Consider the following 24,011-nt stretch of genomic DNA (forward strand, 5'->3'; position numbering starts at 1 on the left):
GGAATCAATTGCACTGTATTGACAAGGTTTATTGTTTTCTCTGAAATCATTTGAAAAGACATGCATGTGAATTTCACTCAGAAGAAAACTTTGGTTACAAAAGTCCTTATGCTCTATGTCTCCCCCCAGAAACATTTAGACCTTTAGAAACATATTTTATGTATAATGTGAATAGGGTACTAAATATATAGGAGAGACTCAGGTAAAAATGGAAAGATTTGAAATCATAAAAGTAACAGAATAAACCCCAAGCATGTGAAATGATAATCTCAAATAAGTTATAACGGAGATAATTTGGAGTATTTAGGCACTCTCTTGTCTCTAGACATTTAATGCTGAATTGTGGTGAACACTGCACTTCAATAGAAATTAAAACAGCCTGATGAGATTCCATCAAAGATGGAGATGCAGGTAAAATTAGTTATCTCCAGGCTTTATGCACAGATGAATATGGCAATAGAAAAAAAAAGCTAGTACCAAAAAACTGAAGTCAAGGCTGAGGCTTGCTGTGCATCTGTAGAAGTGATATATGTACTGATGCAATACCATATGAAGATTGATTAATCTTTACCAAAACAATTTAGTATTTTAATTATGTTCAATTTATAATTGAGAATACATATTCTTTAAAAAAATCAGTTGTAGTCTCCCCTCCTCCCCCAGAGACTGATTCATCCAGGGTTCTCTACATAATAATTTAATCATAAAGTAATTTACAAAATCTCTTTTAAATTCTTGAGGACTTCAAAGAGCTAATAACAATAAAATTATAGAACAAGAGAATATAGGGATTACAGCAATGACACAAACACAGCAAAATAAAGACATACAGTCCGTGAAGATCTCTACATTATTTTCTTTACTTTTAAGTTTTGATGAAACTAAACACTAACTCATTAGCTTAATCAGCAGTCATGTTGCTATAGGGGCTGAAGGATGCTAGGTCAGGCCTGATATTGGGAGATGGGGGACTCCTCTGATGGGCAACTTTGGCTTGAAGATTCACCAACAGCCTTGCCAAGCTTTCTTAAAACTGCCACATTCTCTACTACTCTTGCACCTGACATTCCTTTCTTTTCTTTCCCCTCACAAGGGTCAGCCCTGCATACTGTCAGTTCTCCCACCCTCCTCCAGCTCCATCCCCAGTTTCCTTCACAGATGTTTTCCCTAAAAAAATTTTGCACATCTAATTCTGTCTAGGTGTCATCTGCTTCTCACAGTACCCAGATAACACAAGTGGTATCAGGAGTTATCCAAGAAAACAAGATAGGTATTTAGGACTGGCTTACTCATCACCTTGTGGGTGAAGAGGAAGGATATCGTCCTGTTTGGTAGGTGGGGCAATGATACTCCCTTGTACAAAGCAATGTTAACTGCTAAGGATTTCACTGCTGGTGGCAGGAAAATGTCTCCGTGGAGAACAATGCTGTGATGGGGGATGAGGATTCAGGCATTTGAAAGTTTTTTGTTAACAATGCCTTTAAAGAGAGTGAACTTGGCTAGTTCCTTCTAAGTTGTATTTATGCCCTGCAGAGGGATAATAGTAAGAGACTAAGGGCTGTTAACAAGCTTTGGTATCTTACAAAGAGGCCCTTATTTCCTGTAGTGAAAACAGAGAGCTATTCAACAGGCTGAAGATCTAATAGAGTTGCAGGGCTTCAGAGACATTTGAATGATCACCCAGTGTTCTGCTTTGTTATGCCAAAGCCAGGGTGCTGGCTGGGAAAACCTGGGGCCCTGAGACATAGGATGGGGATATCTTGATACTAGTTCTGCATTTGTCCATGAACCTTCTGGGCTTCAGAGGTGGACTACCTTCCTGAGAAAGAGCTGTCACTCTTACTGAAGGCCTTGTGGCCCGCATGGCGCTGCTCTCCCCCACCAGCAGCTGCTTGAGCAAGTAGCAGCTGGTAGTTGGCACTGTGCTCTGTCTGCTGGCTCCTCTGGTTCTCGTTAAGCAGCTGATGAGCTCAGCTGAGCAGGACATGAACTGCATGTGTCAGCTGCACAGCTGTGGAGGAGATGATGCCCTCATGGTGCTGCTTGGTGGCCTTGTCTACTGGTCACCATCCTGGTGCTGGCTGGCCTGGCCACTTCCTCTGCTTGGCCACTGGCTGCCATGTTGTCAGTAGGCATTGCTCTGGTTGCCTCAGGCTCGCTCTTGCTGCTGGGTTTGCTGCTGTATCAAGTGGGTGTGATTGGACACTGCCTACCCTTCTGTGTGGCTGCCCGCCCACCCCCTGCTGCCCAAGGTGACCACCGCAGTGGCAGTGGAAGCATCTTTAGCATCTCACGATGGTTGTCTGCTGGCCAGTGTCATGCGACCACATCCAGCCTCATATGACCTAGCCAGAGCCCTTCTTTCCATCACCTGCCTCAACATCCTGAGTGTTTTGTGTGTGTGTGTGTGTGTGTGTGTGTGTGTGTGTGTGTGTGTGTGTGTAAAGAAGATGGTGAGCGTATTTGAGTAGGTGCATATCCCAGGACTGTATAGCCCTCTGGTGGGATTGCATGATGTGTGATTCAGAGCCTATGGGTACCTACACATTCACACCACAGAAAGGTGAATGTCTCCTTGGAACCCCAGTTTTTGTCCATGGAACTGTGAGAGTCTGCCTGTCTGCTGCACATGGAGTCTCTAGGCCAAGAAGTATCTGGGATCCCTGAAATGTCTTGACTCCTATTACCAACACCAGTCAAATCCAACCCGGCCTTGTAACACCCATCAGGAATTTCCACAGGAGTGACTATCTGTCCACACCAGAGACTGCACCAAGGACCCTTCACTGAGAAGAGTAACTGGTGGCTAAGTGGAAAGAACATGGGCTCTGGAATGTGACAGGTCAGGATTAGAATCTTTCCTCTAACACTTACCAGCTGGGGAACTCGGACAAGTGACTAACCTTTCTGAGCCTCAGTTTCTTGAGGGTCGTGGTCATGGTCCTGGTTGTGGTAATTAATTGTGAGGATTGAATGGCATCACGCATGGAAGGATTGGACACGTGGTAGATGTGCAATAAGAATAGTGGCTGTTGAAACAAAAAAACAAGATAAACAAATGAAAAACTCTCCTCCCGAGGAGACAGGTGATCCCCTTCTCCATTTCTTGCTGCTGATATCCTGCAGCAGGATACCAGGTAATCCTGGTAAGGCCTAGGATTACCATATTGGGCCTCAAAAAGAAGGAGAGAGACTATATACAATGAATGAGTTGAAAGAAATAGCTAATAAGTACTTGAGCCAGGAGAATACCCCTGTGACGGGAATTTGAAGATGCTTCATTAAAGAGGCCAGAATGTAAGACTATGTAAGCAAGTATTCTTGATGTGGGACAGTTAACTGACTTTCCTGGGACAAGGCATATCTTTAGCCCGGACCCTAGGAGATGAAGTAAACTCACTGCTGCAGTGGCTCTGGGAGACCTAAGAAAAATGATGGCCAACATTAAATGAAGTAGAAACATCTGAGTTATGGTATCTAACATTAAAGGCAGGAATAAAGAGGCTGAGGGAAGCAGGCATACTGGAGTGGATATATTATCTGAGGCCAGAAGATCTGGCAGATGAATGTGTTCCACAGAGGGAGCCAGAGGTCACATTATTCTCCAAGGCCATCATCAAGATGCTGGTGACAGGGACACTAGTATCAGATATTCTGTAGAGCCTCCTTTGCAAGCCAGAGCTGATGGTAGGAAAAGCAGATACAGTCTTTATTTATTTTTTTTAAACATCTTTATTGGAGTATAATTGCTTTACAATGTTGTGTTAGTTTCTGCTTTATAACAAAGTGAATCAGCTATACATATACATATATCCCCATACCCCCTCCCTCTTGCGTCTCTCTCCCACCCTCCCTACCCCACCCCTCTAGGTGGTTTCAAAGCACCGAGCTGATCTCCCTGTGTTAATGCGGCTGAAAAGCAGCTACAGTCTTTAGAAACCAGGTAGCAAAGTTAGGCACCAGATGCCAGGAGGCCGCAATTACTCTAAAGATCAGCAAGGTCAAAGGGGCAGCCGGATGAGCTTGACTCACAGGGAGCGGTTAAAGATGTTTAATGGAACATGGCGTCCCTGGGAGCAAGAGTGCTGTTCAATAACTATAACCAAAAAAAAAGGAAACAAAAGAGGAGCAGGAGGCTGAGGATTAAGGACAATCTCCTCAGTTAAAAGTAAAAATCTCTTGCTCAGTTCCCAAGCGTGAGCCAATTTTCAGGTATTGAACCCATAACATCCAAACAGTGGGCGCACCTCACAATGAAAGAAGTGAGGTAAAGCCAGATGACCTTGGGAGCCACTGGTTATATCACATAGTGTACCGGCCAGCCCCACAGAACTCTGGAACAGCCTCTAGAAATCCAGACAAAGTGTCAGTTCAGAATTTATAGGGAGCCATTCTCAGGATGTAGTGTATTCATTAAATCAGAGACCTCTCTGTGATGCTGTGTCCCCAAGGGAAAGAATATAGGGAACTGGGAACCATAGAATAGAAGCAGGATTATCCTCATGGACCATCACTCTCAATGACCAGCTGAGGGATTTTGTTCCTCTATACGCAGTGCTCTGGGTTTTGCAGAGTTGGAGGTCCTGGTGAGTAAAAGGGACATACTTTTGCCAAGGGACACATAAGAGGTTCCACTGAAGTGCATGTTACAGCTGCTGTCTGGGTATTTTGGATTCCTTGTGCCCAGAGACCACCAGGATAGAAGCGAAGTCATCATACTGGTAGAGGCAATTGACCTTGATAGCAAGAGGCCACAGGGCTACTTTTCATACAGTAGGAGTGGGGAGGAATATATGCAGCACCCAGTTGGTTCAGGTGGGCACCTCCTAGTACTCACTTGCCCCATTGTAACTGAATGGATATGTGCAGCAACCGCCATCTGAGGGTCTGATTAACCGAGGATACAGACCTCTCAGGAAAGAAGGTTTGGGTCACACTAGTACTGAGGTGTGCCACCAACAGCGTGCTGAGGTGATCACTGAGTATGAAGGGAATTTTGAATGGATAACAGAGGAGGGATAGTTTGAATATCATTTATGGTCTCGAGATTGACTGCATCAACACTCTACCTCTTCTGAGTTTCTTGTCAGGTAGAGAGTCCCATGGGAACCATGGATAAGATGCTCCCCAGCCAGTGAGGAAAGTAGATATATGTGATGCAATAGGTGGCCTGTGGCAGGCGTCAAATTGTGTTTCTCAGAGTTCCAACTGAGGGGAGCATAGTTCAGCAATGGCTCCAAGCACTGTGCTCTGAAATCCATCACCACTATCACACCAAGGCTGCCTTCTCAATCACTGTTCCCAGCCAATGCTGACAGCAACGCTGAGAGCAGCAGGCTAGGTCATTACTGGAGATGCAGAACTCCTCTAATGGGCCACTTTGGCTCAGTCCTTCCCATTGGCCTTTGACCTTGCCAGATTTCTTAGATCTACCTTCTTCCAGTCAACACTTATTCCCTTTGTCCTCTCAAGAGTCAGATAAACATCTTGGTCTGAGGGAAGACTCTCCTGGTTCCTTTCTAATTTTCTCACAGACATCTCCCTTAACAAATCTCGTGCCCATCTGATCTTGTCTTGGCATCTGCTTCTCAGAGAACCTTCAGTACACATTGGTGTTGAAACATAGGTCAATTTGTGGCGTTTAAGTAAACTGTATCCTAAATCTAGACTGCTTCATAATACTAATAAGGCCATGAGTATTTCTTGCTTCTTGTAAATACCGGTTGGCTTTTCTTCATTGAGTAATCATAAGCAGTGCACCTAATCCACCCAGCAACCTTTCAATTCTTTCTTCCTTAATATAAGACAGGAAGGATCAGCCAACAAGAGCATGTGAACATGTACAATTTCCCCGCAATTATTAAACAAGCAACTAAGAAACACATGCCTGTCTGACAACAGAATACTTCTAAGGCAGGATCTATATTGGAAAGTGAAGTAGAGACATGTATGAGTCAAAAAATAATGAAAGTCAAAACCTCCACTTGCTTCAACATTCTGATATGTCCACTTTGTTTAATCTTTTCATTGGCTTCAAATTCTAATAATTAAGAAAGCTCACAAGATGGTTTGCAGAAGGAGAATATTAGTGAAAGGATTATTGCGTCCTTCATCCATAAGTCAGTTAAACAGGAAGCACACATCTTACAATGCTAACTAATTTCTTGAACAAATAGATGCCTGTGATTGGATGGATTTATAAATTCATGTTTACATTACTAATATCATTATCAGCATAAATATTTTACAGCATCTCTTATAGCAGCTTTCAGGTAGTTGATGCCTCCAGAAATATTTGTTGGTCTGAAATGAAAAATATCTTTGAGAAATGGTTTTAATTAAATACACACCATAAAGGTAAAACTGACTCACCAGCTGGGGGTGACAAAGAAATAAGTAGAGCAAGGTGTCATCAAATGGATCCTTCTGGTCCCATTAGTGGGAGAACCACACTGCAGCATAAGTGCCTTTGCCCGTGGTAATTATTGCTGACATCCAAATGGCCTAAATGAGCATCGTGTTAACACGATGTAGTTGATTATCTGGGCAAACGCCAACCCAACATGTATATTTCAGCATGCAACTCAGTCAGGGGCTCAACTGCATTCAATATGATTATGGTTTCCAGCTAGATAGGAGGCAAGTTTCTGGCCTTTGCGGGGTTTGATACCCTGAGAAAGTTTTCCAGTTTTGTCCCATTTACCACTCCTCCCAAAGTGTACCTCATAGTGAAGGATATAGGAAGTTAGTTATAGGGAACTTCTGTTAAATATGGGAATAGATAAAGAATAAAAGGGAAATGATGGCATATGCCAAAATTAAGGGGACGAGGATCTTTTTATGAATGTGTTCTGAAGAATCCAAACAGTTTTGTGACATTTCAGACAGGAAAAGTCACTTTTATACTGAAGTAATGTAGGGTCGTGCAAACCTTCATATCAGCTGATAAAGAAAAATATTACTTTCATAGATTCACACAAGAAGTTCAAGTATTTCATCTCAGCTTCAATTTTTAAGCCATTTTACTGCAAACTGGCAAATTTCTGCCTAGAGCAAACTGATGAAAATTCATGGGTGTTTTCACTCCTCCACTTTAGGGAGGAATAGTAAAACTTTTGCCTTAGATCAAACTTTTGAATATTTGAGGGGAGAAAAAAAACCCACATCACTTCTCAAATGTGAATACCCAAAGTGAAATATGGCTGTTTCTTACATTTTTAGATGCCTGGAAGTTTTCCACAAACTTCTATAACAGTCACTCTGCAGGCTTCTGCTATAAATGTTTCAGGAACTATCTAGGGAAATATTCTATTGAGAGGGAAAGCAGGATTATCTAGCAGATAGAGCATGGAATTTGGACTTGGACAACCATCTGAGACCTGCACCTGCCTCTTTCATTGCCTTATGGTGCCGCGTTGTATAAATGATTCAGGCTCTCTTTGCTTATATTTTTCCCTGTGGTAATAGAGGGAAATGGGCTAAGCATTAGCCCCTTCTCAACAATCAGAGAACACTGTAAAGGTAAATATGACATTGTCTGTAAAGTGGTATGACCTGTAATCCAGAAAAACAGTGCAAGAGGTGTGAGGCCACAGAGTTTGTGTAAACATTATAGAACCCTAGCATGGAGAGCTGCATGGCCTGGCTCCTCACTTCTGTATTTGATCAGGGGTCCTTATGACACATAATCAACAATAGGTATTGCCAATTGCTAATACCAACCACACACATCTTGCCTTCAGCATCTGGAACATGTTAATCTCCCTCTCACAAACTCAGTGAATCATAAGTCAATCAACTTGCATCTATTGATTGTCTAATATGCAAAATGCACTCTGCTGAGTATTAGACCTCTGGTGAAAGTCTCTTAGGACAATAATGATTTATAAAGTATAGTAGCTGTTCTCAAAACACTTGTAACCACAATCTAGTTATAAAGGAGGATTGCCTAAAGTATTAAAAATCATATAAGATACCCGTAGATGACGATTAGAAATAATGATTCTAAAGAGTTTAAAGAGTAGAAGGAGGAAAGGTATGAGGATTCAGAGTGCCTCCAGTGCATATGATTTTAGTTTGTAATTAGGGAAAATGTACTCATAAATACAGAAGGAAAAATGTGTACATGCTCGGAAGTATAAAAAAATAAAATGAAAATAGTATCCTTGGAAGTTATCACGCTAAAAAAAGTGATTTGTTATTATCTGTGGCTGCCATCATTTATTTCACTGTTCTCATTGAATTTAAGCAATCTTTGTTCTTTTCTACTGATTATTTCTCTTATATGCTAAGTTTGAGGAATTTTGATGTCTTGTTTGAAACCCAGTTCAGTTAGTCAATATGGATGTGTCTTATGAAATAAATTCAGGGTGAAAGGAGGATCATGTGCTACAAAGGGAAGAGAATTAGATGAGGCTCACAGTGATCTCACTCTGAACAATGAGCAGTCTCAACCTCTCAAGTCCTCTGTTGATTCATTTGTAAAATAAGAGGGTTGGGCTAGATTTCACTGGCCAGTTCTAAAATTTTCTGGAGAAAAAAATGCTGCTTAGAAGTTCTATATCTTTGTGCTACTGGAAAGCTCCTCTTGCTTTTGCATTCTGTCAGGGTCCATGATTATTTCTTGTCATTAAGATCAAAATCTCAATTTTATAGACCATGGATGCCTAAGGTAGAGGAGAAGCAGATGGCAATATGGTGTGCTCAAAAACAGGCTCTAACTGTAATTCTTAATTTAATTATTCTTAGGCTAGACTTTCCCAAGCTCTATTAAATTTTAGTATTCAAGAGAGCTTTGGTCTTGCCTGTAAGGACTAACATAGGTGAATAGTCTGGTTTTTGGTAGTAGAACTTGTGTGTCAGTGAGCAAGCTGTCTGTAGAACAGAGTGGAGGCAGAACAACCTTGCTGGGGGATATATTGGCATATACCTTTATTTCAAGGTATACTGGTAAATATTTATTGTAAATATGATAGTATGTATCACCAAAAGGATTAACAATGTCAAAACATCTAGTCAATTCAAAGAAAATAGTAATCCAATTTTAAATTAAGTATGAAATATGTTGTTTGGTTTATGTGGAAAATTGAAAATTTGGATTTTATTTTAAACAGACATGTTTTAATGTGTCACGTGAACAGCCTAGAAAAAAATAAAATTTATTTGTGCTGCATGGTATAAATAATGTGAAACATAGTAGTATATTGGAAAAAAAGTCAGATTTTTTGAGCATAAAATTGAAATTTTCTAGAATTAAAAAAAATATGGTTTTAAGGACTTCCCTCGTCCAGTGGGTAAGACTCTGTGCTCCCAATTCAGGGAGCTGGGGTTCGATCCCTGGTCGGGGAACTAGATCCTACACGCCTGCTGCAACTAACAGTCCACATGCCGCAACTAAGAAGTCCACATGCCACAACAAAGATCCCGTGTGCCACAACTAAGACCCAGCGCAGGCAAAATAAATATTTAAAAATAAATTTTAAAATATGGTTTTAAACAGTTAATATTATAAACTGACAATAAATAATTGAGGCAAGATACAGCTACTTATTATGAAATGTGTTCACTTATTCATATAAGGGGGCTTTATTGAAGTGTTATGCACAGTCGAGATCAGCACGGTCCAACGGAAATATAATTTAAGCCACATGTGCAATTTAAAATTTTGTAACTTCCACATTAAGAAGAGTAGAAAAGACACAGGTAAATTTTATTTTTTTGTAAATTTTATTTAACACAATATATGTACAGTATTATTTCAACATAAAACTTATTGATATACTGTAATTTTTTACTAAGACTTCAAAATTCAGTGTGTTTTAGTTATAAGTCAATTTGAACTAGACATATTTCAGGTGTACAATAGCCACATGTGGCTAGTAACCTTAGTATTGGCCACCTGGGTCTGTATGATGGGATTGAATACTAAAGAACACAGGCATGGCCACTACCTTCAGAAAGTTGACAGTCTAGTATGGAAGACAGACTCTGAACAATAAATCAAAAGTGTAAAATTTTACACTTTTCACAGTTTTCATAATCATCACAAAGTTAATATTGTTGAATACATGCCCAGCATTTAATGTATTTCCACTTTACATAAGCTATGGATAATGTGTTCTTTATGTGGGTGAGATTATTCTTGGTGTTTTTAAAGAAATGCAGTCTTAATTAACACACTTTTGTAGTCTACTAATATTCTTTTATCCTTGTGCTTCCCATTTTCCCCAAATCAGTATTACACTGTAAGTTTGAAGTTGAATCATGAGTCAGGAGCATATTAATCTTTTAATATGTTATATATGATTAAAAATATTAAAGCAGCTAGGTACAAAATAAAGTTATCAGAGAAAACATTATTTAGGATGAGAAAAATATTCAATGTTTTTCCATGAACTTTCTATAGTTTTATAATTTCTGTGATTTCTGCTGACGTGTGTTTGTGAAGGCTTTCTGCTAAGTGCTATAGACCTTCTCTAGGTTTATTTTAGATGTAATTTGTTTCTTATGAAATCTTGCAATTGTTCCTACTTTATACATTAGCTGGTGTGATGAAAGTACTTAGGTATTAAAATAATAAGAGTATAAAACAAAAATATAAAGAGAATAGTTTGTACATGAAATAAACTCCGTCTTGTTTAAGGATTTGCCTTAATTGATTCCATGTAGCTCAAGCTTAATTGTGGATGGTGCTGAAGTTGGTTGTCTATTTACTGAGATATGAAGAATGCCAAAAAGCACAGATGAACCAAAAGTTTAATGTTCACTCATCTAACTAAAAATAAATATATTTTCTCTCTTTGCTTCCCAAATAAAATTGCTACAGAATTTCAGACAGAGAAGATTTTATGGACTGGAAGAGTCAACCCTATGAGAAGAACTTCCTTAGCTGGAAATTGAAGACTGGATAGAGCTGGATTTTTCAGGAAGAAGTAGGCAAGTCTTTCTCACTTGGAAAAGCAGCATAAATAAAGCAAGAGAGTTGAAATTGGCAAGAGTTGCTGGAAAAATAAAGCAGATGGCTTAAGTTTGAGACATAGTGGAAGTTAAAAAAAGGGATGAGCAATCTGAGGCTAGTTAATGGAGACTTAGAATCTTTAACCTGATCCAATAGGTGATATGGTACCAATATAGTTTTGTCAGGGAAGTGGCATAATGAAAATGGCAATTTTGGAAGATTCGTCTAGCAGAGGTGACATGATTGATTTAAAGAGGCTGAAGAAAAATATCAAAGAGGTTGAGTTGAGAGACCAGATCCAATAATAGATTTGGAAGATTTAAAACAAGCCTTCTTAAAATGGGAGACTCATGCTTTTTTGACAGCATAGGAGATGGAACTGGTAAGAAGGGAGAGTAAGAGAAGGCTGAGGAAATTTATAATAAATGCAGGATTCAGTTTATTCAGAAAGTAGGCTATTACAGGATTCAGGGCTCTTGTTAGAGTGGGATAGACATAAAAAGAAGGAAAGACAATTCCTCCATGGACAGTATTGGTATAAGCCAGTGGTATTTTGAATTGTAGAGGTACGTTCTCTCAAGTTTCTCTTGTGCAGTGTAATATATAGTGGGGTTACATTTTATATTATTATTCTCAGGTCTCATTCCTCAGAGCTAAAGTAAATTGAAAGTTAGTTGAAAAATTACCAAGTGAACTATGGCAATACTTCCATTTCCTTTCTCAAAGCATATATACTTTGGTTTGAATTATTTAGGAAGTTATAGAGCAAAACAGAATTTATGTTTGCCTTATTTTGACATATGGTTTACATTTTGAAAACTTTGCCCTAGGATGGCATTGGATAAAATTATAAGGATAAAACTGGGTATAGAGAAAGCAAAATCACAAAATTCAGAACAGTAATAGACTTTATAAGTCATGTAATTACATGTGTAGAAAAACAACAAATATTTATCAACTATCAGGTGCCAAACCTGTTGAGGGCATTGGGTATATCTATGTGAAAAAAAAAAGTAAAAGATAAACTGTCTGGTAGAGGAAATGGTCACTAAAAAAATAAGCAAACACACACACACACATAATACATTTTGAAAAGTGCTTGTTATGAATTGAATTTTGTATTCTCCAAAAATTCATATGTTCAAGTCCTAACCCCCAGTACCTCAGGATGTGATCTTATTGGGGAATAGTTTCGTTGCAGATATAATTAGCTAATTTAAGATGAGGGTACACTGGAGTAGGCTGGGCCCCTAATCCAATATGGCTGGTGTCCTTATAAAAAGGGAAAATTCAGATACAGATATGAACACAGGAGGAACACCATGTGAACATGAAGACAGATATCAGGGTAATGTCAAAGATTGCTTGCGAACTACCAGAAGCTAGAAGAGAAGCATGGAACAGTCTTCCTCACAGCTCTCAGAAGGAACCAACTCTGCTGACACCTTGATCTCAAGATTCTAGCCTTCAGAACTGTGAAACAGTACATGTCTAGTCACCTGGTTTGTGGTATTTTGTTACAGCAACCCTAGCAAAATAATAGAGTGTTACCAAGGAGAATTATTGGTGATGCTGAGAGTGAATAAGGGGATGGAGGCTTATTTTAGATTGGATGGGACAATGGAGACCTCTTTTAAGAAGTTATATTTAGCCTAATGATGAGAATGAACCAGCTATGTGGGGCAATGGAGAAAGTGATCTGGGCAGAAGAAAGAGCATGTGCAAAGGCCCTGAGATAGGAAACAACTTGGAACAAGTAAGGAACTGAAAAAAGACCACTATGTCAGGAGCATCACCAACGAAGGCAAGAGTGGCACAAGATGAGACTCGATAGACCTAAATAAAAAGGAATTTGAATTTTATTTTAAGAGTAATGAGGAGAATTTCCTTATTACTCTTAAATAAGGAGAATTTCCTTATTACTCTTAAATAAGGAGAATTTCCTTATTACTCTTATTGTTCCTTAGGAACAATATGGAGGTTCCTTAAAAAACTAAAAATAGAATTACCATATGACCCAGCAATCCCACTACTGGGCATATACCCAGAGAAAACCGTAATTCAAAAAGACACATGCACCCGAATGTTCATTGCAGCACTATTTACAATAGCCACGTCATGGAAGCAACCTAAATGCCCATCAACAGACAAATGGATAAAGAAGATGTGGTACATATATACAATGGAATATTACTCAGCCATAAAAAGGAACGAAATTGAGTCATTTGTTGAGACGTGGATGGATCTAGAGACTGTCATACAGAGTGAAGTAAGTCAGAAAGAGAAAAACAAATATCGTATATTAATGCATGTATGTGGAACCTAGAAAAATGGTACAGATGAGCCAGTTTGCAGGGCAGAAGTTGAGACACAGATGTAGAGAATGGACATATGGACACCAAGGGGGGAAAACTGCGGTGAGCTGGGGATGGTGGTGTGCTGAATTGGGCGATTGGGATTGACATGTATACACTGATATGTATAAAATTGATGCCTAATAAGATAAAAAAAAAAAAAAAAAAAAAAGAGTAATAAGGAGAATTTCATGGACTTTAAGCAAGTGATGACATGATCCAATTTACATTTTTAAATAAATTTTAAGTACAGTACTATGTAGAGAATGGTATGGAGAGGGAAGTGGAACATGATATTAATAGTATCAAACCAGGTATTCAGGCTTGGAATAGGCTTATGGTAGCAGAATATAGATAATTTGAGAAAATATTTAATATTGAGATTTAGGGAGAGTGTGTCATAAAGAATTGCTCTAAATTTTTTGTCTCGAGCTACGGAGTGTTTCTTATTGAGATGTTATTTACTGAGATGGAAAAGGCTGGGGGGGAAACAGAATGAGGGGTAATAGAACAAGATTTCAGTTCTGGATATGGTAAAGCTGATATGCCTGTGAGATAGCCAAGTAGAGATGCTAAGTGAGATGTTTGTTGGACCAAAGAAAGGTCTAAGAAGGAGGTGGAGAAATAGAAATTAAGTGAGGTGTGCAGTGACCACAGATTACTGAACACTGATATTATAGCTGAAGTCTCCCAATTCCCAGTCCTGTGTCCTGGCAAATGCCTACTAAATGATATTAGAAGATCATTTGATTAATAGTAAGGGGGCACTTTTGTGGGTTGTATTGAGAATAAATGCACAAGCATCTGTGTAGCAAATAAAAGACATGGATGAAGAGTGGTGACACAGTGTCAAGGGCACAGAATTAAGATCTGGAAGGCTTGGAATCTACTTTTAGCCTTGCCACTTGTTGGTTAATTGTGCCTCAGAAAAGTGAGTTCAAGGCATTAGGACTACTGTCTGGTTAATGGAATTATTCTTATCAGTCATAGCAAAGCTAGTTTCCACATTATTCTCTGGTTCTGTTCTTCTGAATATCTTTATAGCTGTTACAGTTTTGTTCCTCTTTTGGGGAAAAATAATGTGTTGTTATTTTTTATGTTAAAAGGGACAAAGATTTTGCTGTATCTAGGAGGAGAAGTGTTTCACTATTATAGAGAGTGCATATTCGTTGGCTGATTTTCTAAAAAAGAAAAAGTATAAGAAAACTTCAAGAAAAAGCTACAACAGACACATTTGACAAGAGGTTCACAAATGTAACTTTATAGTCATTTAAATGGTTGCTTCTTTCTTATCTTCTCGGCCTATTGTCCCCATTCCTCATCTTACAGTTTTTGTTATACTGAATGATGAGCTCAAAGCATGAAAAGCTGTTGTTTTCAACCTTTATTAATGTTTCCCAACTCATTTCCCTGTTTGCCTGCTGACAACCCGCCAAAATCACCCTCTGGTGAATTGTGAAAAGATTGGGGTAGCAGTCGTGGGACCCAAAACGTGTTGCAGATAATTAGTAGATCAGATCTTTGTCACAGCAGATACTTGGCCGCCCACAGATCTCTATTTTTAAGCCTTGCGTGTCGCACAATGTGTATTCATTGTCTGTTTTAGTGTGAAGAGCACATCTCTGCATTGTATATAATAGAGCTGAGTTGATTGAGAAATTCCATTATTCTTTTGTCGTTTTGTACTGTCACTGATTAACACATGAGATATACATATTTGGTGAATAACTGAAACCACCTTTGGCTTTTAAATAGCTTTAGAAATGGGAATTACCTATTTTGCTACTTACCGAATAATCCAACCACCACAGACTTTGTTTTCCAATAAGGCAGGAAACAAAAATCTCCTACGATGATCACATTTGTTTTCATGCTAATTAGTTACGACTAACTTGATTGGCAAGAATAGCAGGTCAGGAGATTAGTTCTTGAATGGCACGAAATAGAAAAGGTTTTTTAGTGTAAGATAAGAGGTGATAAGTTGAAGTAAAAAGAAGAAATTCGATTTGGGAATGATGAAAATGCCGGGGTTACCAGCAGGCTTTCCACCAGAATTGATCACAGAACAGCAGGTAATGAATTATTAGCTAGTGATATGTTCCCTTTAGAATACTATCTAATGGTACAGCCTCTGCACACATGTGGGGGGGTTGTGTTTGTGTGTGTGTGTGTTTTATAATCAACAGATGTACTCAACACTTGCCCCATTTAATTCTTCCCTTACTTGTTTATGTGTTTCAGTATCAAAGGAAATTCATCAGTTGACACAATGTCAGTGGTCTCAAAATATAAGTTATGTAGTCACAATATAATGAACTCTAGTTGCTATAATATTATAACCAGAAATAACTTATTCTTAAAAGATTAATAACACCAGTACCGGTCTTAAAATCTGACAAATCAGTAAAGATCATGCTTCCTCCTATAACTGAGATGGTTAACTTAGAGAAGTCACACAAACTCTAAAAGTTGTAGATTATCTGTAAAATGTGCACAAAACAACTCTTCTTCCTGTCTGACAAGATTCTTATCAGGTATAATTGAATTGATATACAGAAAACCCCTTTGAAATTTCTTAGATGTTTTACAAGTGTAAGTCATTATTGTAATAATCTAAATTTTGACCCTGGTTTCTTTTTTCCTAAATCCACATTTATTCATTTTTTAAAAATGAATAAATACCTACTATATTTCAAGTCTGTACCATTCTAGGTACAGGGAAGACAACAATAAACTAAGCAGACAATAATTCCTGTCCTCATAGACCTTAAACTTCAGTGAATTGAAGTAACAATAATAGGTAAAAGTTAAAATATATCAGTTGTTGGTAAGTGCTGTGAAGTAAAATAAGATAAAAGGATTCTTTAAAAATGATTCCTTTGTAGAATAACTTGAAGGAGGTGACGGCTTCAGCAGTGACTGAGGGCCAAATTGTGTGTTGAAATACTAGTTTAAAGAAAACGGCCATTCGAATAGTCTTTCACTTCTCAATTAAAGCCATGTGTATCACTTACTAATACTTCATAGAAAACCCAGCTAAGTGGTTTGGCACTTAAAACTATTTTTTTCACTCCATGCTTTTATATTTAGAATGAAAATTTTGAAAATAATGCATCCTTATCTCTCTACTTCTTTGACTTGAACACAAAATTATTAATATAAGAAAATGAATGAAGTGTTTATATTGTGTAAGGTCATGTGAGTGCAATGTAATAAAAATTAATTTCATATTAACATATGCAAGGTACTTTTAGAAGGGTACATCTACTATCCAAAATGACACAATGCCCTTGAAAGTAAAAAAGTTGAATTAACCTCTCTCTCACATACATACACAGGAAACAAATGCACCCTTCCTTAGCACAGGTGCCGTAGAAAACAGACCTAGAGGCAAAGACCTTATGTGCTAACATTTCATTAGGGAAGGAAATCCATAATTCCCTAATTAGGAGGAAAATTTCTAACTTAAATAGGGAGGGAAGGAAGGAAGGAGTGCATTACTAAACTGACCACAGTGTCTTAGGCACAGCTGATTGCTTTGTGGCTTCAAGAGACAGCTTCAGAGAGTGCATGTGAATTTCTGAGCCTTCTCAGAGTCTGTGGCCCAGTCATTCCAGAAGGAGCATAAACTTGTCTGGGACCTAATTCTTATTGTAACCTCTTCAATTTTAAGGAAGAAAAAGTTTAAACACATTGGAAATCTATGAAATACAACTTAAAGCAAAAAAAAAAAGAATTGTCTTTTAAAAAATTTGTCAAATCAGTTAAGATTAAACAGATCAATGTACTGTACTATATTTTTGTTATATGGGAAGGGTGCATTTTTCTGTAATTCTAATGATTGTGTTAGCTGATTCAACTTTTATAGAAATATATTCTATTGTTTAAGACTATTCATTGCCACAGAATGACAGGCATTCTCTCTCTCATGCACGCATAAACACATACGTACTCACAGAAAAACAGCCACCGTGGATTAGATTGTCTCAGATTTCTCAGAAGAGAGTAGCTGCATGATGTGGGAAAAATATAGTGTAACTTAGCTAGCTGTTCTTGCTTCCCAAGTTCATAATGGGAGTACACAACCCCTCATAGTGCAAGATATGAAGAGTTGGGAAAGCCTGTTTATTTAATGCACAGTCCTTTTATACCAGGTGTAGGCAAACTACAGCTGCTGGGTAAATCTGAACTACAGTCTGTGTCATAAATAAAGTTTTATTGGAGCACAGCCACCCTCATTAATTTACATACTGTCTATGGCTACTTTCCAAAGTTGAGTAATTGCAGCAGAGACCATATATCCTGTAAAGTCTAAAATATTTATTATCTGACCCTTTATAGAAAAAGTTTGGCAACTGTTTTGTATTATTGGCTTGCATTAAAATTCATGAAGACTTTATAGTCACAAATAATATACACCCTTACAGAGAGTATTCATTGACATTTGAAGCATTCTTGGGTTTCGTGTTAATTCTGGCTCGAAACCCAGGAATGCTTATTAATAGCAAAGCTCTATCCCTGTTGAGGATGGGTCAAGTGTTTCTAGTCACCCAGAAAACCCATTTCCATAGTCCACTCTCTGACTCTAACTTCATAACTGTCTCCACAAGGTCATCTTAACTAAAGACCAACCAAATATCTAATGATATATTGGAGGTGCCTCTCTTTGTCTATCTTGCTATCTCTTTATCTCTCTATCTATATACATACACACACACACACACATATATATATATAGGCAAAATATGGAAAATACCCTTTGTTACAGCAAATTCATCTCTACAGATTTATGCTAAAGACATTTATCTACAGTTTTGCTATAAGGTGTTCATTCACATAACATATCAGAGAAATAATTCTAAATGCTCAAAGACGGGTAAATTCTATCACCATTATAATTATTAAAAATTATATATATATATATGTGTATATATATATTGTGCAAAATGGCAAAATAGTTTACTATGAATATGTAAAGACGGTCCCCGACTTACAATGATTTGACTTAACGATTTTTCAACATTACGACTGTGTGAAAGAACGTGCATTCAGTAGAAACTGTACTTCTAATTTTGAATTTTGCTCCTTTCCCAGGATAGCAATATGTGGTACAATACTCTCTCATGATGCTGGGCAACAGCAGTGAGGGAGTCAGCTACATGTTCAGGAGGGTAAACAAAGGGTACACTCACAACCATTCTGTACCCATACAACCATTCTGTTTTTCACTTTCAGTACAGTATTCGATAAGTTACATGAGATATTCAACAATTTATTATAAAATAGGCTTTGTGTTAGATGGCTTTGCCCCACTGTGGGTTAATGTAAGTGTTCTGAGCACGTTTAAGGTAGGCTAGGCTAAGCTATGATGTTCAGCAGTTTAGATGTAGTAAATGCATTTTGACTTAAACAATATTTTCAGCTTAGGGTGGGTTTATCTGGACGTAACCTCACTGTAAGTCAAGGAATATCTGTAGAGGATAATCACATTAAAAACTGTATTTGTATATAATGGAGTAATATTTTAAAATGTAATTGCTGTCTTTTTTCATTTTTGATAACTATATTTTAATCCCTACACCCCTTCCACAATTAAGACCAGGTTATAAGGTGGATACCTATTGCTCTAAGGAGAGAAAAGTGGAAGCATCTTACCAAAGTGATCAATCTTCCTTTAACTTTTAAAATAGAGTTTTAAAATTCAACTGCCAAATCAATAGTCCACAAACCAAAGCACATGTGGTATATAAGAACTAGAGGATTAAGGCAGAAAGTTTTTCTCTGAGTTTTCCTATGAATTGTTGGATTGGAAGATCATAAACAAGAGCCATGAGGACTTAGACCCGAGAAAATCACAGAATTGGGTGAATTATATCCTACCTATGCATGGTAGGATATAATTAAAATTACAGTGCTCTGCACTGGATGAAATCAACTGCTGCAAGTACTTTTCACACATTAAGTTGTTGAATCCTTGTGCAGTAGGTGTTGTATTAGTACTGCTATTTTATAGAGGAGGAAACTGAGGCACAGGAAGGTTAGGTGAGTTGAGCAAGGTTATACACAGCTGGTAAGTAGAGGAGCTGGTGTTTTAATTCAGGTATTCTGGCTCCAGAGAACATGCTATTCACCTCTGGGCAGTATGGCTTCTCCAAGATATAATCATATTTCTCCAGATGAAAAAGTAATACTGAGTTAGCCACTTGAGGGCTAGAGGGAGGGAAAGAATCAGAATCAAAAAGGAGACCTAGAGAGACAATATAGGTGCATATAAGCCACTGAACCCTGGTTCTGTCTCCTTCTGGGTTTGAATTATGCAATGGACTAAATATTTGTGTCTCCCCACCCCACCCAATTCCTATGTTCAAACCCTAATCCCCAATATGATGGCATTGGAGATGGGGTCTTTGGAAGGTAATTAGATCATGAGGATAGAACCGTCATTATGGGATTAGTGCTCTTACAATAGACACAAGAGAGCTTGCTACCTCTTTCTCTGTTTTCTGGCATGTGAGGACACAGCAAGAATATGGCCATCTTCAACTCAGGAGGAAGGCTCTCACCAGAACCCAACCATGCTGGTATCTTCATCTTGGACTTCCTAGATTACAGAACCGTGAGAAATAAATTTCTGTTGTTTAAGCCATCCAGTCTGTGGTAATTTTTTTATAGCAGCCCAAACTGTCTAAAGACAAACCCTAAGGGTATGGATGGTAGTGGGGCAAAGAAATCTTTATTTCTACTGGAGAAATTCTACATGGAAATCCAAGGAACAAATTTACTTATACCCGTAAGACTATGTATCTTCATTTCCCTCCATAGTCCTGGTTTTCACTTATTACTGTACTACTGTAATTATCAATAGCACACCCTTTCACTCTCAAAAGCATCCCAGCTTAGACAATAAATTATATGGTCTCCCTATTTATACATCAGTTACCACATGGAACTCAGGTAGGAGGCTGACCCACAAGGCACCCTCCTCCAACACAAGCAGAGTAGAACACAGAAATGGTGGCAGCAAATGTTCAGACAGAAAGAGGGCCTGAGAGAGCCATCACTCTGTGTCAGCCATCTATTGCTGTATAACAAACCATCCCACAACATAATGGATTAAAACAACAGTTTGTTTAGCTCTTGACTCTGTAGCCCAACAGTTTGGTCTGACATCAACTAGATTTACTCTTTCCTCTGCAATCATCTTCTAGTTATATAATTGGTTGGCAGATAATTGCAGGGCACTGTCTGTACTTAGATGTCCTCACTCACATCTCTGGCAGTGTCTGTGGCAGCTGAGTTCTCTCCATGTGGCTCCACATCCTCCAGCAGGCTAGCTTCGACTTGTTCACACAGTAGTCTCAGCAAGTCTAGCAAGAGAGAGGACATACCCCAACCACTAAGTGTATTACTATCCTCTGCTGGAGCCATATTAGCTAACATACTGATGGCCAAAGGAAGTGACATCACTGAGCCCAGAATCAGCCTAGAAGGGTGCACAAAGTTCCATGGCAGGGGTACGTTACTAGAGGGAGGGGTAGGATTTGTAACCTTTTGGAATGGAGGCGTTAAGTAGTTACCAGATACCTCACTACAGGAGGTGGGAAGGTGCAGAAAGTCATTGATGTCTCATTTGTCATGGAAATCATTTGTATCCTTGAGCAAAGGAACTGTTCAAAGTCGGACCTGAATGGGAGTTGAAGCACAGGCCAAGGTGACAACCTAGCAGCTGGATACCATACCAGGGAGCTGTGCAGGAGAAATACCATGTGCTGCCTGTGACATAAGAACATCAGCAGCAGATGCATCAGGGGCACATGCACACACTCAAATACTGTGTCTGTTGAGACCTCTCAGCTAAGGGCCAAATCTGTGTGCAAACTGGGGCAGCCCTACCATGCCATCTGTCTTAGTCCTCTTGGGCTGCTCTAACAAAATATCACAGACTAAGTGGCTAATAAACAACAGAAAAGTATTTCTCACAGTCTAGGAGGTTGGAAGCCTGAGATCAGGTTGCAGACTTCAAGTTTTCGCCTCATATAGGGGTAGGAGCTCGGAAACCCCGTGGGGTCTCTATTACAAGGGCTCTGCCCTCATGATCTAATCACCTTCCAAAGGGCCCACCTCCTAGTACCATCACATTGGGGATTAGGTTTCAACATATGAATTCTGGGGGTATACAGACATTCTGACCATAGCATCATTATATCATGGAGAGGAAGAAAAGAAAAAGAAGTTGAAACTTTAAATTAATGAGAGTGAGCTAATGCAGAAATGATTAAGTTAAATGAGAAGTGCTTCGATCATCTTAAAATGGAAAACTCAAGTTTATTTTCTTCCACTACAAATGTGAAAAGGGAGATTTGTGAATGAATCCAGTTATGAAGAAGTAAAATCATATGTCTGTATTTCTAAGTAGTGACATTACATTTTAAGCTATATATATTTTTATATACACATAAATAAGTGAAAAGTGAGCATATTCACCCAAAATGTTAAGAACAGTAATCTTAGGTAGTGAGCTTATGGATGACTTATATTTCTTTAACTTTTGTATATTCTCTAAATATCCTCAAATGAACATGTAGCAGCTTTGCAATAAGAGACAAATTTTGTTTTAGAACAGATGCATTTGTGCTTTTGCCCATTCTGTGCTTGCTGAAGCTAGTTAATCTGAAAACAATTCCACCTTGAAGCGTTAATGAGCTAATAAGTCATTTCAGGGTGAGTTACTTTTCAAAACTGCTGATATCACACCTCTAACTGCACTTGTACTCTACCTACTGATAGGGAGGACCTGGCTATTGAGGCTGTGACCTTATGTAAGAAAATATGACAAAATATGCTTGCTGTCTACACGAATTCTTCTAAACATCTAATTAATTGATATAGTTCCAATGTTAATAAGTTGGTGACTGTGCTTTGAATCCACTCATTTCTCTATATGAGGCCTCAATAGAATATGGCTTAGTCTTTCATAAAGTAGCAAGAGAGTTCAAATTTACTTCCATTCATTCTCAGAAACTTTGCCAGATGTTACTGTAGAGTTTTAAATCTATTCAACTATTTGGAATTTGAAAAAAAATATAAGCTAGGCTGTGAACTATGAATGAGAAGCTTGCAATTAGCTGTGATTATAACAGTTATACGAGTGCCCAAAAGTCCTATCATGTAAAGATTACACCTAACCATAATGTTAGAAAATCCACATAGAGTGCTGGCTGTGCAAAATACCAGTTGATGGGAATTTTAGCTTTTGGAATGATTGACTTACACACTGGTATCTGCACACGTGTGCACATGAGTGTGCACATACACACATACAATTACCACCAGCCACAGAGGAATGGAGAGAGAGAGAAGTAACCTGATGTTGAGGTTTTCCATTGCACCTGTGTTTATGCATTTTCCTCGGGTTGTCAAAAAAAATTTTCATTCACTCTGCTTCCTGTTTCTTCCTTAATTATTCTTACAAAATTATTTTTCACTCTTACAAAACTCCTCTAGTAGTTATTGGCTATTAAGTGAAAGAGGCAATTTTATGATTATCACATACAATATAAGATACAATAGATAAGATAAAATATAGTGAATAATGAATAATTAAAATCATGAAAAAGTGCTGGGTTTGAAACATCAATTAGTTAAGACATGCTACATCGTTCAGAGGTAACAAACCTGGTATATTAGTTAAAATGCTTTATGTTGCAAATAATGATAACTCAACCTGGCTGTGATGTTAATTTCATGTGTCAACTTGACTGGGCCAAGGAGTACCCAGATATTTGATTCAACATTACTCAACATTATTATGAAGGTGTTTCTGGATGTGGGTAAACATTGTCCACTCTATTTTAAGGCCTGAATAGAACAAAATGTAGAGTGAGGGAGAATTTACTCTCTTTGTCTGATGGTCTTTGAGCTAGGACATGGGCCTTCTCCTGCCTTCAGACTTGGACTCAGATTGAAATTTTTTTGTTTTTCAAATTTACTTTATTTATTGATTGATTTTTTTATTGGCGTATAGTTGCTTTACAATGTTGTGTTAGTTTCTACTGTACAGCGAAGTGGAGTTCCCTGTGCTATACAGCAGGTTCTTATTAGTTATCTATTTTATACATATTAATGTATACATGTCAATCCCAATCTCCCAATTCATCTCACACCACCCCCGCTTTCCCCTCTCGGTGTCCATACATTTGTTCTCTACATCTGTGTCTCTATTTCTGCCTTGAAAATGGGTTCATCTGTACCATTTTTCTAGATACCACATACATGTGTTAATATACATTTGTTTTTCCCTTTCTGACTTACCTCACTCTGTATGACAGACTCTAGGTCCACCCACATCCCTACAAATGACCCGATTTCGTTCCTTTTTATGGCTGAGTAATATATACCATTGGCTCTCTTGGTTCTCAGACCTCTGGATTCAGACTGGAACTTACACCCTCAGCATTACTGCTTCTCAGGTCTCTGGATTTTACTGGATCTGTAACATCCGGTTTCCTGGGTCTCCTGCTTGCAGATCTCGGGACTTCCCAGCCCTCATAATCATGTGAGTCAATTCCTTATAATGTGTGTGGCAAATGCCCTACACATGAGAGCCTTTGTAGAAGTTCAGGTTCCTAGAGGAGAAATTCCAGCACTCTACTGGAGGAAAAACAGAACAAAACAAGTTTGGACACATTGGAGTGGTCAAA

General features: G+C 38.4%; 1 long non-coding RNA gene across 1 annotated transcript in view; it reads right to left on the reverse strand.

The window, feature by feature from the left end:
- Positions 1-23,746, reverse strand: part of LOC309656898 — a 35,614-nt gene extending 11,868 nt beyond the window's left edge. The window contains exons 1-2 of the long non-coding RNA XR_014261593.1: positions 23,623-23,746; positions 2,904-3,029 (exon numbers count right to left, since the gene is read on the reverse strand). This is a non-coding gene — a long non-coding RNA (uncharacterized lncRNA). The remainder of the gene's footprint in view (positions 1-2,903; positions 3,030-23,622) is intronic.
- Between the last annotated feature and the right edge of the window lie 265 nt (positions 23,747-24,011).

The sequence above is a fragment of the Balaenoptera physalus genome, assembly GCF_965194825.1.
Source record: "Balaenoptera physalus genome assembly, chromosome: 3".
Classification (NCBI taxonomy): Eukaryota; Metazoa; Chordata; class Mammalia; order Artiodactyla; family Balaenopteridae; genus Balaenoptera; species Balaenoptera physalus.